At 47.5% G+C, this 15,374-nt stretch overlaps 1 pseudogene; it reads left to right on the forward strand.

Annotated features, from left to right (window-relative positions):
- LOC120394263 overlaps positions 1-15,364 on the forward strand; it is a 31,007-nt pseudogene extending 15,643 nt beyond the window's left edge.
- The last annotated feature ends 10 nt before the right edge of the window (positions 15,365-15,374 follow it).

Raw genomic sequence — 15,374 nt, forward strand, 5'->3', positions numbered from 1 at the left:
GTGTTGAACTGTGGGTATCTGTGGGTAGCTATCCCACAGTTCCTGCAGTCTCCGCTGCCCATTGGAATTCTGGGTTAAGATCCCAATGCCTGATGGGGCAAAAACAGTGTCGCGGGTGGTTCTGGGTACATGGCGTCAGGCCCCCCTCTCCTTCCCTCTATCCCTCCCTCCGTGAAAGCAATGGCAGACAATGGATTCGTGCCTTTTTTCCTGGGTTACCTGAGCTGACACCATACCACGGCAAGCATGGAGCCCGCTCAGCTCACTGTCACCATACATCTCCTGGGTGCTGGCAGACGTGGGACTGCATTGCTACACAGCAGCAGCTCATTGCCTTTTGGCAGCAGACGGTGCATTATGATTGGTAGACAATCGTACGGGCCGGGCCAAACAGGAAATGAAATTCAAAAGATCGCAGGCCTTTTCCTGTCTACCTGGCCAGTGCATCTGAGTTGAGAGCGCTGTCCAGAGCGGTCACAATGGAGCACTCTGGGATAGCTCCCAGAGGCCAATACCATCGAATTGTGTCTACACGACCCCAAATTCGACCCGGCAAGGCCGATTTCAGCACTAATCCCCTTGTTGGAGGTGGAGTAAAGAAATCAATTTAAAGAACCATTTAAGTAAAAAAAAAAAAAGGGCTTCGTCATGTGGACGGGTCCCGACTTAAATCAAAGTAACGCTGTTAAATTCAACCTAAAATCGTAGCGTAGACCAGGCCTCAGGCTGATCAGCGAGCTGATCAGCACAGGTGACCATGCAGAGCTCATCAGCATGATGTGCACATTACTGGGGCACATTGCCCGGCCCGTACTTTGTGAGAAGTCTATATTCATGTCTATGTCCTCATCACTCTTGTCACCCTGCTGCCATCGCCTCCTCGCCTGATTTTGCTTTTGCAGCTTCCGGTTCTGCGCTGAAAAAAGGTGCGAAACAATTGTCTGCCATTTCTCTAATGGATGGAGGGGCCACTGACGACACGGCTTACAGGGAATTAAAATCAATAAAAGGGGGCGGCTTTGCATCAAGGAGAAACACAAACAACTGTCACACAGAATGGCCCCCTCAAGGATTGAACTCAAAACCCTGGGTTTAGCAGGCCATTGATTTCACAAAACAAATTGGGTCAATTTCTTGTTTTGATCCACTCCATCTATCTTTTACATCATAGACTGGCAGCAGATGGTGCAGTACGACTGCTAGCCATCGTCATCTCCTGGGTGCTCGGCAGAAGATGCCGCATTACTATTGCTAGCCATCATCATCTCCTGGCGGCTCGCCAGAAGATGGTGCAATGCGACTGCTAGCCATCGTCATCTCCTGGGTGCTCGGCAGAAAATGGGAATGACCTGGCTGAGTCACTCTCATGTCTGCCCAGGCACCTGACCGACCTCACGAGGTCGGTTAAAAGAGCACCCAGGAGTACGACGACAACGGCTACCAGTCGTAATGCACCATCTGCTGCCAAAAGGCAATGAGTTGCTGCTGTATAGCAATTCAGTCCCACGTCTGCCAGCACCCAGGAGACGTACGGAGACGGTGAGCTGAGCAGGCTCCAATGCTTGCCATGGTATGGCGTCTGCACAGGTAACCCAGGAAAAAAGGCGCGAAACCATTGTCTGCCGTTGCTTTCATAGAGGGAGGGAGGGAGAGGGGAGCCTGACGACATGTACCCAGAACCACCCGCGACACTGTTTTTGCCCCATCAGGCATTGGGCTCTCAACCCAGAATTCCAATGGGCAGCGGAGACTGCGGGAACTGTGGGATAGCTACCCACAGTTCAATGCTCCGGAAGTCGACACTAGCCTCGGTACTGTGGACGCAGTCCGCCGACTTAATGCACTTAGAGCATTTTGTGTGGGGACATGCACAATCGACTATATAAAAACGATTTCTAAAAAAACAACTTCTATAAATTCAACCTAATTTCGTTGTGTAGACATACCCTAAGATTCATTGTGGAAGCAGAACAAAGCTTCAGTTATCTGCATTTCCCCCCCATTAAGTAGCACACATGAACAAACATTGTGCTAATGTCAGACAGATAAAGAAGTCCTGTGTCTACTCTTGCATTTCTGTGTGACTGTCCCCAGTGAACTTTTTCAGCTAAGCGCCTACAGCTAGTGGCAAAAAAGGAGAGAACTATATCAGTCAAATTTCCTTATGACTGCCTGCGTGAACAGTGTTTGCTAGCGTAATATCAGCACATGCTCTGGGGCATAAACTGATCACCAGCTGGGCTCAGAAAGAAATTTTCCCTTTGCTTTATAGTGTCATGCAGGTATCATATTTTCTCTGAAGCATCTGGCATAGATCATTGTTTCACTAGCTAGACCACTGGTCTGTTCTGGAATGGAAACTCCTATGTAAATTTCAGAGGGGTTAAGAATTAGTTATGGTTTGCTAATTCACTTGGAATAACATTGTTGGCTCACAATTTTCACCTGCCACTGTCAAAAGTAAACCTGGAATGAGGTTTTGGGCCTCTTCAGACCAAACAATTCCATGATGTAATGGTGTGTTATGGCATACACAGTGCTCAGGAATTGAATGACAGAGGGGAGTCAACTCAAAGCTGTCCCTCTAGCGATATACTGGTGGGAGTGGAAGGAAGCAGGGAGGTATTTCTCAGATCAAAGGGCGGAATTAAATGTTACTAAAGTGATACAATCTTGAGACCCTCATAACAATTCAGTGGGTATTGCCAAGGTAAGGAGGTTGACACTGTACATAGAGAGTCAGTATTCTTTTTTGGAACTTCTGAACCTCTTGTTGCTACATACAATGAGACTACAAAGAGGCTGCAGGTGGAGACATTCCAAAAAGGCCTCTAACAGAGCATCATGCAGTCTCTATGTGTAATATCAGGTCATTTACCTTTGTAAAATATCCACTGAAGTATGAGCAGCAAAGAGTCCTGTGGCACCTTTTAGACTAACAGATGTACTGGAGCATGAGCTTTCGTGGGTGAATACCCACTTCGTCGGATGTTCCGATGAAGTGAGTATGCACCCACGAAAGCTCATGCTCCAATACGTCTGTTAGTCTATAGGTGCCACAAGACTCTTTGCTGCTTTACAGATCCAGACTAACACGGCTACCCTCTGATACTGAAGTATGAGAGGCTGCTGCCTGCATTGCTTTAGTGAACTTTATAGTAACATTTAATCTTGACATGATACTTTCAGGAAGAGGGTCTCTTGAGTGGAGTCTAGGAGGACCTTTGATAAAAGGTGTTATGTTTCCAATAAAATCTGGTTCCAGAATGATACCAGAACTTAAGGAGATCCATTGCTCTCACTCTCTCCTACCCCTCCCCCACAATCTCTACTCAGAACCCTTCTCTTTGGGGGTCTCTCTGATCGCAATCTTGACCAGGAATCATGTTATTTTCTTAAATAATATGCAGTGTTCTCATTCTGGACATGATTCATCTCTGCACCAGCATGGAGGCTAGCACAGGGACTAAGGGGAAGCTGGCTTGTGCTTTTCCTATCCTGGGGTTGCTGCCATGCAGCCCCCCAGTGCAGGTTAGGGCAGCCCTACAGGGTATCTTACCTTGTGTCCTGGCCGCTGTGGCCCCTATGGGACTTGCAGCATCTTAGGAAAAGCCGCGGCATTGAAACACTGAGCCATACCCCATCCTGCCCTGTATTCCTGCACCAGGGGCTCTTGTGGGGTCATGGGGTTGTAGAACCAGTGGTGTCACCTCTGCGCATGCTGGGGAGTTCGATTGCACCAGGGCTGTTCCTGGCAAGGAAGAGAGCTTCTGGCTGCTCGGAAGCCCTTTTAGGCCAGCTATGCTGTTACAAAGGGGTCATAGGTCACCAATGAATTAGTCCCATGTCTCTAGGGACTCCCAGGATGGGCAATGCCCTACTGGATAAAGGGAATGGAATGATTCCAATTGTCTAGTCTGCAGATCATATAAAAATACATCGGCATCGACACTGGTAAGTGATCAGGAATAAGGGAGGCAGCACGACTCATGTGCTTCCAATCACACACAGCTCTGCAGCAGGCATCTGGGAATACAGCGTGTGACTCCCCCTATGTCATTCTAACACTGCTTTAAAGGAACTAATGCCAAGTGGTTAAGAGTGGCTGAAGTCTTAATTTTGTTGATACTTTCAGGTAAACAACTTAATGCCGCGTATCTACCTGCTGGAGACGCAGAGCAGTTCAGAAGCACAGGATCAGCCAGTCAGCTCCCCTTTTGCAGCAAGAGTTTTCTCTCCCCATCACAGAAAAACCTCAAAACACAATGCACAAATATTCCCTGGGCTTGGGGCTGCACTGGCCCAGGGAACAACCTTCTCCCAGGCAGTCTCTACCTTCTCAAGCCAGGAGCAACTGCTCCTATGGTCCCTCCCTGGAGCACCTGAGTTGCTATTAACTCCTTGTTTGCCAGGGACAGGACAGAGAGCTCTGCACAGTGTACAATAATGTCAAATTTTCATTTTCTAAAAGCAAGTAGTGAGGGAAAAACCTCAGGGAAGTGTGGTAGCATGAGAAGGGGATTCTGTAATCTATGCGACATGCTTCTAGTACATTTACCAGGAAGTGACTTTAATGTGCTGTTTTTGAACATCTTTTCCCAGTTCATGCCATTAAGGTTAATGATGACTCCCACGAGACAGGAGCTTGGTCTGGCCTGGAGAGTGTGTGTGCAGTAAGTGACAGGAGAGTAGCGTCTCTCTGTATCTCATGCCCAGGAGACATGGTCTGGCCAGCCAGATGGAGATTCCTTTTGACAGTATGCCGGCGGAGATGCAAGCAATGGCGCATCTTGTTCTGCATCTCTCATGGGGCTGGACACGTGCCTTGTCATTTGTCCAGTATCCAGCAGGACAAACTGTCCTTAAACCCTCAATCTGTTTTCAACAAAGAGACATGGAAAAACCTTCATGTATGTTTCCTTTTTAGTTTTGTGATGGTTATTTTTCCCTCCTCTGTATTGTGTGATCTCTGTGCTCTTCTGACATATATTGTCCTTCTGCCTTTTCTTGATCACTCTTTGCCCTTCTTCCCACAGATTCCCATCTCCTTCTAGCTCTTTTTGAGCCAGGACAGCACTGTGCCAGCATTGTGCTACTGACATGAGTCTAAAATTCATCAAAACGATACTAGGATTAGAAATGTTCCTGTACCTCCACCTCATTCAGCATCAGCAGGGCAGTATTTAGACCCCTAAGTGTCTAAATTCCTTTTGAAAATGAAACGTAGGCATTGCAATGCTAAGTGCAGCAACACCTAAATATCTTTAAAAATCTCAGCCTGTGTCTTTGTTTCCTAGGTTAAGTGCCAATCGCATCTATGGCATGAAATACAAACATTACATAGGTAATCATTAACCTTTGCGGTCCAGCATTGGCTAGATTCCTGGGGATTAAACTGTCTGCCTGAATGATTGAAGCTTTTAGTCTTGGATCTTCTCAAGATGTTGAGGCCTTCCTTAGTTGCCACGCATCATTCACTAGCCCGCAGAGCGCCTTCTTTTCAACCCTTCTTGCTCTAGTCAATCTACTCCCCATGTTCTAAGAGAAAGAACACAACGTTGGCTGTGAGGAACTCTGAGTTCTAACTACAGCTCTGTTACTGACCTTGGGAAAATCCATGAACCTGCCTGCTTTACTGCCCGCATCTATCCAAGGAAAGTAATAATACTTACCTAGTTCACAGATGGACAGTGGGGATGCATTAAGGTTTGTACCGCACTGTAAATCAGTGACACACTACACATAAGGGCCAAATAGGATAATTACTTAAAGCATACAGGGCTAGATTATACTTTTAGGCACATCCCTGTGTTGGGAGCACAGGGGGAGCCTTAGCACCCCAGGAGGATCTCGGAAAAAGATAATTGTCTGGGAAATAAGTGTACTTAGCACAATCCCTCCCCAAGATCCCCAGTGCACCTTACTGCTCTAGGGATCAGCATGAAGGTGGAGCAGGGACAAAGGGACATAAACTGAAGACCTTAGTGAGGCTGAGGCTGAACTCCCACTAAAGTCAATGGGAATCATGGCCAAACAAGAAGTGAGTAAAACCCAAGTAATGACTTTGGGACCTGCCTTGTGTTCACGGGGCACGAGTGAAAGGAGAATGGACTGGCCTTTTGTTGCTCTGCTCCAGGGCCGTTCTTAGGATTTATAGAGCCCTACACAGTATTATTAAACTGGTTTCCTTATGCCAGTGCATTCGGCTCTGTGAATATGGCCCCTGCCTTCTGCCTAGTAAGGAGACTGCAGTGCATGCTGGGTGTGTGGGAGCCGACCTGCTCTTACCTGCTGTCCCGGTCATAGGTGGGTGGGTGCTCCGGGGATGGAGCACCCATCGGGAAAATTTAGTGGGCGCAGAGCACCTACCAGTGCCAAGTTCCCACCCTTCCCCCCTTCCCCTGTGCCTCTCGCGTGCCAGCAGCCCCATGCTTACCAACTCCTCCCCATCCTCCAAACGCTTCCAGAGTGCTGCGAACAGCTGATTCACAGTGTTCAAGCTCCGGGAGGGAGGGGGAGGAGTGGGGACGGGGCACGCTTGGGGGAGGAGGTGGGGAAGAGGTGGGGCAGGGATGGAGCAGGGGCAGGAGGAGGCAGGGCAGGGGTGGAGGCTTGGGGAAAGGGCTGAAGTGGGGGTGGGGCCAGGAACAGAAGGGTGGTGTTGAGCACCCCCCGGCAAGATGAGAAGTTGGTGCCTATGGTCCCGGTGGTGCCCCAAATTTTTGGGTGCCCTACGCAGCCGCATATGCTGTGTATGCCTAAGGACGGTCCTGCTCTGCTCTCATAGACTTGCAAATTCCTTCCAGATCTGCTCCTCTTATGAGCTTTGATGCTCTCCCCCATTAGAGGAATTCTTTGCAGTGTCTTCATTAGGTCTGCTCCAACAGTAATTGCTTCCCCGTTTGGTTTCAGGTGATCCCTACATCCAAAGCTCCTTTTTTGGGGTCAGATGCCTGAATAAATATACTAGACCTATTTTAAAGGATCATGCCCCTAAATAAGTACACCTATATCTTCTTAAAATGCCATGATCTTGAAGACTGTGGTCTGTATATTCTAAAGATGCACCATGCTGCGCCATCTGAAGACTCCCTGTGCTGCTCTTTTTTCTGCACTTTATCTATGTTATGTAGTTTATATATCACACTTTGTAGCTGTTCCATGCTTCTTAATTTGATACTTCAGTAGGTGACTCAGTAGATGATGGTTTTCTGTTCAAGTCAGTACTGAACCTGACATAGTCCTGGTGGTACTGTGCTGCCAGAGTCCCTTCATTTGAGTGAGCAGTGCTTTGAAACAAAGATATTGACCCTCTGTGCTAAGTAATGCATCCCGATTCTCTTCATGAGCATGCAGGTCTTAAACTCAGCATCCAGGCCAAATTACAACTCCGGGAACAACATTCTAGAGACCTAAATCCACCCTTGCACTTCAGTTAGTTCCGGTACTCTTCTCCAATTCCCTTCTTCCCTCCTACCCTGCGCTGCAGGGCAGCATTACAGTGTGGAAGCTATCTTACAGTGCACCGTAACCTGTTGTTTATTCTCACAGGCTGTACCCTCAATGCCAACTGGCAAAGGGTTCAATGTTCTGTAACAGCAACTCCTATCAGACCTGACACACTCACTACATGTAACAAAACTGCTGCCACAGTATTTATCAATGAAGACTGTTGTGCGAGGTATCCAATTAAAGCTTATATCATAGTGGTCATCATAAGCATTGAGAGATGTACATACAGTGGCCGTGCCAGGAGTGATGTGTACCTTCTAAAATATGTTTTAAACTCTGTAACCAGGAGGAGCTGACAAATAGTTATTTTCCAGAGAGGAGATAAGATGTGTATCTCCCTGTCACATGTAAATTAAGCCAACACACTGGAAAGCCTATTTGCATGTGAAATCAACAGGAAAGACAGGTTGATGGAGGAGATATGAAACAAACAGGGGGAGCACACCAGCAACAGGGGAGAAGAGTCTTATATGGGGGTGCACTTCAAAGGTTGACTGGACTAAAAGAGGAGGGGGAAAGGATGCCTTTGGATCCTGGCCATGTTGGGCTAATTATGCTGGGAGGCCTTAGGTGAGAAATTGCTTAGACAAGAATTTTAACCTGTTAGTGTTAAGTTTAGACTCTAAGAAGCATGTTTTATATGTAACCTGTTTTTATTATCCTTGCTCACTCTTCAATCTTAATCTTTGTAATGAAAGGTATGTGTTTTCACTATCAATAGATTACAGGGCTGAGCTGTCCTAAAGAATTTGATCCTGAGTGGTTCCAGTCAAGCTGTGTGTGAGCTGTCCCTCCAGGGACAGCTCATCTGGTGATTTCTGAGAGTGCCCAGTGACAGGAGCTAGATACTGCAGAGGTGGATGCTGGCCGAGGGGCTCAGGAGCTGGTGTGTGTCTGTCACTAGCCTGCATAGAGAGGGCCAGATCTGTGGAGACCTAGAAGTTGGTGCTTGTCTATGGCCAGATGCTGTTGGTTTCAAGGAGCTGAGCTATAGCAGGCTTCACGCTAAGGGCAGGTGGTGGTGAGGTGCCTCACAACTCTGAGTAACCGTGGGGAGAGTGACAGAGGCATATCTTATATCGGCCACACACTGAGAGAACATAAGTGGTGGAAATCAGCCAGAGGCTGAAGGAAAAAGGGAGATGGAGCAGGGCAGCCCTAGGTTTTGAAGTCCCTCCCAAGAAAGTCCTCTGATGCTCCCTCTTCCATCACCTCCAGCCTCCCAAATGACTCAGAATGATCCTAGCTGTCTGATCTAAAAAGAAGGGCTTTCTCCACATACAGAGAGCTCATGCATGGAGGAGGCAGAAGCATGTGGGAAGTCAGGAGGGGATCAGCCTCTTATGAGTGAGTGCAAGTTAGCAGTGGGACTCCATGCAGCAAGGGGGCCCCTTGGTTTGAAGTCTTTCCTGCATAAGGCCATGAGAGAGAGAGAGAGAGAGAGGATGGCAACAAAGAGAGAAGAAGGAATAGACAGAAGAGAGAGGGAGTGTGGGGAGGAGAGCAGAAGGGAAGGTGGGAGAGAGGTGAAAAGAAGGAAAGTGAGGAGGGTGGGACAGAATGAAGAAAGGGGGCTAAGCAAGAGACCTGAAGGAGAGGGAGGGTGAGAAAAAGGAAGGGAAGCGAGAAAGTTTATGGAGAGGAGAGAAAAGGGGGGAGAGGAAGTAGAAGGGAAAGAGACAGAGTACAAACAGGAAGAGAAAAATGTCTACTACTCATATCCAACCCCTTTCTATATTTATTTAGAAATGAAAAGCCACTGACTAAAGTCAGAGCAGGAACAAGGGGAGAGAACTGTGCAGAGACTTCCTGGTTCCAGCTGCTGCCCCAGCTCCCTGGCTGCTCCAGGCTGCTCTCTGGGGCAGAGTTGAAGCAAAGGTCTTTCTTGCTACATCAATCATGAGAAAGCTTTTCCTTTGACCAGACATTATGCTCTATTCATCACGTCCCCTGGCAAGGCTTCTGTTTTTGGAGAGTGACCCCGTGTCAGTGCTAAGGATGACAAAAAGCAGAGGGAGAATCAAAACCGAGGAAGAGAGGCAGGGTGTCTAGAAGCATATCGCAAAGCTCTTTATTGTCATTGTAAAAGGCTTCAGCAGGGTATCCACTAACCAGCTATGGAATGTTTAAGGGCAAACACTACAGGAACCAGCTACATACAAAGAGCCTTATGGCACCAGGATCTGCTGTTCTTTTCCCTTCAAACTTCTGTTCCCTCCAAACTCTCTGCTATCCCATACTGACAGATCCCTGCAGCATAGACTCCCCAGTCTGCTCCTGAGTTTTCACCTTCCCACTGAGACTCTGTCTCCCCAGGAAAGACACTGGGTACTAGATTCTGGAGAGGGCACAAGTTGTGTGCCACCTTCTTGCCTCCTGAATTTTGGGGTCAGCCGGGGAGTGGAGCAGGCCCTGATGTAAGCTAGAGCAGCCTCAGCAGCATCTCTGTCTCAAGGTGCCTAAAATATCACGTTATGAAGCCACTGAGCAGCTCACAGTAGCCCGAGTGCAATGTGTTCCTGCTACACCTCCTGCCCCAGCCATATTTCTGGCTTGTCCCTGTACCACTGGCTTAGAAAGGGGCTAATGTCTCCTTCAGGCACGCGGGGCTGGAGCTGTACAGTCCATTGGATCTAAATCACAATATTCAGTTTCAGCAGCACTGCTGTACGCACAACAAAAGCCCTCGTTTTGCTGCTGGCACAGCACCTTGCTGAGACCACATTTCCCCCTCTCTGTGGGCAGTACGGAGACTAAAAAAACGACACTCCAAAGAGTTGATGTGATACAGCTGTAGCTGAGCATCATCCCCGTGTCCCCTTTCTGTCCATAATCTCACATTAGCTACTTAAAAGCAATCAGGAAGAGGCACTTTCACCCCAGCTTTCATAAAACCATTCCCAGTTGCTTGCAGGGAGCGGATGTGAGGTGACAGGAAGACGTAAGGCATCAGATCAGACATTCAAGACGGGAGAGGGAGCTGACAGAACCATTCTGTGTCCCGGTAGCAGCTATGGTTGCCAGCTGGCTGGTTTTTAACCGGCCTGGCCAGTTTTTGTACTGCCTTGCTGGTGAAAAGATTTAATGTGCTGGTTTTTCACTTGGGACCAACCTTCCCTGTAAGCCATGCACACACATGTCCACACAGTGATTTTGTAACTACCACGCATGCCAAATGGCTGGGAGAGTGGCTGACATCTGAGTGTGTGCCAGGCCCTCAACCTGCTGAAACTGCAGTGGCTTCTCCCAGCATCGGGGACTGGGAAGGTGGGACTGAACATAAGAACGGCCATACTGGGTCAGACCATTGGTCCATCTAGCCCAGTATCCTGTCTTCTGCCAGTGCCAAATGCAAGTTGTCACAAAAAGACCCGAGACCCGAGTCTCGTCCGGAGTGGAGTGGTTGAGGCAGGGGCTCCTGGTAGGGGACAGCAGGAGGGCTCCCTTACGGGCTGTGGTGGGGGTGGGGGTTCTGCATCTCAGAGATGGCAACCCGAGTATCTCCTGGATTCTGGCTAGGGGAGGGGAGGCTGGGGGCAGGGTTTCTCTTGTCCCCAGGCTGCGGGGGGAGGGGGAGAGCTGGAGGCAGCGGACTCTGTCATTTTCCATCTCTGCCCACTGGAAGTGGGGAGGAAGCAGCAAGGGGTGGATCTTTCTGGGAAAGAAGAGTCAGAAAGGAGCTCCGTCTGGTACTAGTGCAGGAAAGATTAGAGCCCCATCAATTCCCCAGCCAGACACCAGCCCCTCCTGCTGCTCCCACTTTGGATTATTGTGCGAGAAGTTCTTATTTCACCAGCTCAGGGAGAGGCAGGGGAGCTTAGCTCCCAAACTCAGGGCAGGGAGAGTAGGAGGGACCTTCCGTGAATTTCCCCAAGACCACTTCTTTCTCTTCACTGACTGCATTCCCTGTCCCATAAATGTTTTTAGAGACAAACTCGGAACAGGGTAATGCTGGCCAAGTAGGATTCCTGTCATAAACTCTTTAACAGCCCTACCTTATAGGAAAGGTCTGAAAGGGCAAAATTCAGCTCTGCCATAAGTGGGTGGAGCACTCATTGATTTCAATTCTGCTCATTCCAGAGCTGAATTGGTTGGATCCCATACATGCAGAGAAAGTAAATACAGTGGCTGCGTCCACATGTGCCTCTTTTTATAAATCTGTCTACACACAGAAATCAGAACGCTCCAATTTCCAAATCTTCGTAATCATAACTTGTAACCTGAGCTAGCCAGAAACATCATCGAAATCTCACAATTGCTAAGCACTAAAAGTGATAAGAGCACTTTGACCACCTCGCTAGCGACGTGGTAACCACTCAGTGTTCCTTCCTTTTCCTTTTTATTGTAGATGTTATGGTTAGAAATTCTAAGATACTTCCTATGTACAAATAAGAGTTAAAAATGTGTCAAGATAATAAACCAAAGTAACGAAAAAGCCCAGATGTAAAAGGAGACAAGTTCACAAATGATGTATTTTATAAACAGTTTTACCTAGTGACAAATGTATTTTACAAAGTGAGGCTTTAACAACTATATGGCAAGCAGAATGTATAACTTGAGCCTGGGAATTTCAAAGGACCCTATAGGAGTCAGGCTCTCAAATCCCTTTGAAATTCTACCTACATTCCTAGCAAAACACGGATTAAAAAACAACACAGGAGGGGGTTCCTTTAACCACATGGGAGCCTCATGTAACTGTAACCTGTGGAGGACAGTAATTGAGCCTGCTGTAGAAAAACCACATGATCAGCAGTTAAATCTTTTTGTGCCAATGGCAGAGATTTTGAAACGAATAGGGGTTGTATTTGTTGGGGATGAGTGAACAGTGGCATATAACGTAAAGAGGCTTTATCTGGTCTGAAGTTGCTTCCTTTCTTCCATAAATCCAATGTTCCCCCTTGTAGATGGGGTGGCTGCATTCCGCGCCTTCCTGAAGACAGAGTTCAGCGAGGAGAATCTGGAGTTCTGGCTGGCCTGCGAGGAGTTCAAAAAGACCCGGTCGACAACCAAACTGGCATCCAAGGCCCACAGGATCTTTGAAGAATTCATTGATGTGCAAGCTCCTCGAGAGGTTGGTAGGCATACACACTCTGGTGGGATTAATCTGAGCGAAAGGTATTGCAGGGAAACTCACTTGGCAAGGGGAAGGAAAGGGGAGTTGTTTGCCACATCCACGGGTGGCTCTGTGTTTTTTACTGCCCCTAGCACGACAGTCAGGCAGCATTCGGTGACGTTTCTGCGGATGATCTGCCAGTCCCGCGCCTTTGGCGTACCCGCCGCCGAAGCCTGCCTGACTGCTGCCCTCACAGCGACTGGCAGGCCGCCCCCTGCGGCTTGCCGCCCCAGGCTTGCTGCGCTGATGCCTGGAGCCGCCCCTGGCCACATCTCTCCACTATCAGTGACTCACATCCCCAATGCTGGGATTTTGTACTCTTCAGGGGACCACTGCAGATGTAATGAGCTGACCAATGATTTCACTAGCTACTGTTGGCCAGTGTATCTGGATATCTGAGTTACTGCAGCCTGCATCCCAAAGCCTCCAGTGGGGAACCTCTGAGAATCAGTGGCTTGATAGAGACATCACTCCTTCATTCTTTCACAAGTATCAAAATTGATTATTCATAGGCCCCCAAAACGGCCTTCAACAACACTCCCAGCAACTGGTCTAACCTGTTGAATCTCCAAGAGTTAGGGTGTGTGTGTCAATCTAGGCCCTACAGCCCTCTGAATTTGTAGAATTCAGCATTGTTAGAATTTCTGAAAGTTACGAGCAATAGCACACGGTGCTGAATAGAAAGTGTAGCCACAACTTAGAGCCTGGACTTGTGAATTCTCCTTTAACATAATCACAGTTTATGATGTTATATCATGCATTGTGATGTCACGTTGTGATGTCATATTGATTATTCAGCAAGGGCCTGCTCACAGATTCCTCTAGTGAATGTGTACCCAATTTCCAACAGGGCTTCCAGTGGGGAAAACTCAGATTTTAACCACAACTTGTGACCTACTAATATTGGTAATTTGGGCCTCTGATGGGGCACACCCCCATCCCTCTGGTGGAAAGGCTAATGAGCATTCCTGCAATCAGGCAGTGTCAATTACGTGCACCTGCAGAACATGCTACACCTGGAGAAGTGGGTCTTAAAAGGGTGATCCTGGCCATGAGAGGAGTTTTTCCAGGAACAAGGAAGCTTCTAGGGCATCCTGGTAAGCTCCAGCAACAAGGAAAATTGAGCCTGAGGCAGCTGCTAACATTTTCCTTCAAACCCCACCCCATTTGAGGCAGATAGACACTACAATCTTGGTATAAGCAAAAGCCCTGGAGGGCTGATTCCAGCCAGTGAACTGTGGTAGGTCCTGGGGAGTGCTCCCAGGGGCTAGAGACAAGGAGACTATAAATTGGGTGCTGAAAAGACCCTGAGAGTGAGCTGAACTCCTGCTGGGAACAGTAAGATTGCTCAGGAGTGGGGGACCCAGGGGCAAGAGACTCAAAGGTACTTTGGCTCAAGCCCAAGCTGAAGGTTGGTCAACTATAGGGCCAAATTGAACTCCCACTGAAATCAATGGCAGTCTTTCTCATTACGTCAGCTGGAGTGGGAGGAGATCCAGTGTCTTGTGGCACTGAATGCATTCCAGCTGGGATTAGACACTTGGGTTTAGGTTAGATTAGGAGGTGTTGATCCCTATGATAGCTAAAGGGTGATATCTAAAATCGGATCCCACAGTCATGGCCTCTGGTGTATCAAAATTTGAAATGACCCACCAGCATAATGCACAGCCAACTAATGCTATAACCATCTTAGGGGAGGCACAGATAAAGGTTCCCTTTTTTGACTGCATTATATTTGGGTACCACGGAAGCCTCCCTATTCAAAAGATGAATAGCAGCAAACTCTCTCACACAGGAATGGCTTTGCACCATCTTTCTCATGACAACCACAAAAGCAGCAAAGAGTCTTGTGGCACCTTATAGACTAACAGATGTTTGGGAGCATGAGCTTTCGTGGGTGAATACCCACTTCGTCGGATGCATGTATCCGGCCAGTGGGTGTTCACCCACAACTCATGCTCCCAAACATCTGTTAGTCTATAAGGTGCCACAAGGCTCTTTGCTGCTGAATCCAGACTAACACGGCTGCCCTCTGATACATGACAACCATAATTAAGACTGGATTTGGTTTCAGGGCAAAAATCTGGGAAAATTCAGGAATTTGTCACAGCAAAAATGCTAAAGTCATAAGTTTAGGGGGTTTAAAATGGAAAAGTCCAGGCACAATATATTTTAGTAAGTAGTTGTCATGGGAAATTATGAGAAAAGTCAAACAGTTTATTGTAAAACAAAAATAACAAAGCTATTTGATAGTAATTTTAAACTATTACTAAGCACAAATCTTAACAATTCATTATCCAAAACACTAAATGTATAGAGAGCCAAATTTGTAAAAATTCATAGGCGTCTTGATGAGTGATGGGATAGCTGGGGTGACAAAGACTGTGAGTCAACATTTTCAGACTTGCAGTAGGTACCTAAAGTTAAGCACCTAAATTCACACCTATGCACCTAAATAAAAATGGTCTGGTTTTCAGAGGTGCTAAGCACACACAGCTAATATTGAAATTAATATGGATTGAAGTGCTTAACTTAAGCCACCTAAGTTAGAAAATTTGGGCAGTGACTTATTATGAATCCCTCCCTCTCCTGCCCCAAAAGGTTATGTTGTTGTGTTATTAACTATATAAACCAGAGTTACTCTATATAATCCTTCTTGTTGTCTCTCTCCTAGGTGAACATAGACTTCCAGACCCGGGGAGGTGACAAGAAATAATGTGCAGGAGCCCTCACTATCTTGCTTTGGCCA

The sequence above is a fragment of the Mauremys reevesii genome, unplaced genomic scaffold (assembly GCF_016161935.1).
Source record: "Mauremys reevesii isolate NIE-2019 unplaced genomic scaffold, ASM1616193v1 Contig45, whole genome shotgun sequence".
NCBI lineage: Eukaryota > Metazoa > Chordata > Testudines > Geoemydidae > Mauremys > Mauremys reevesii.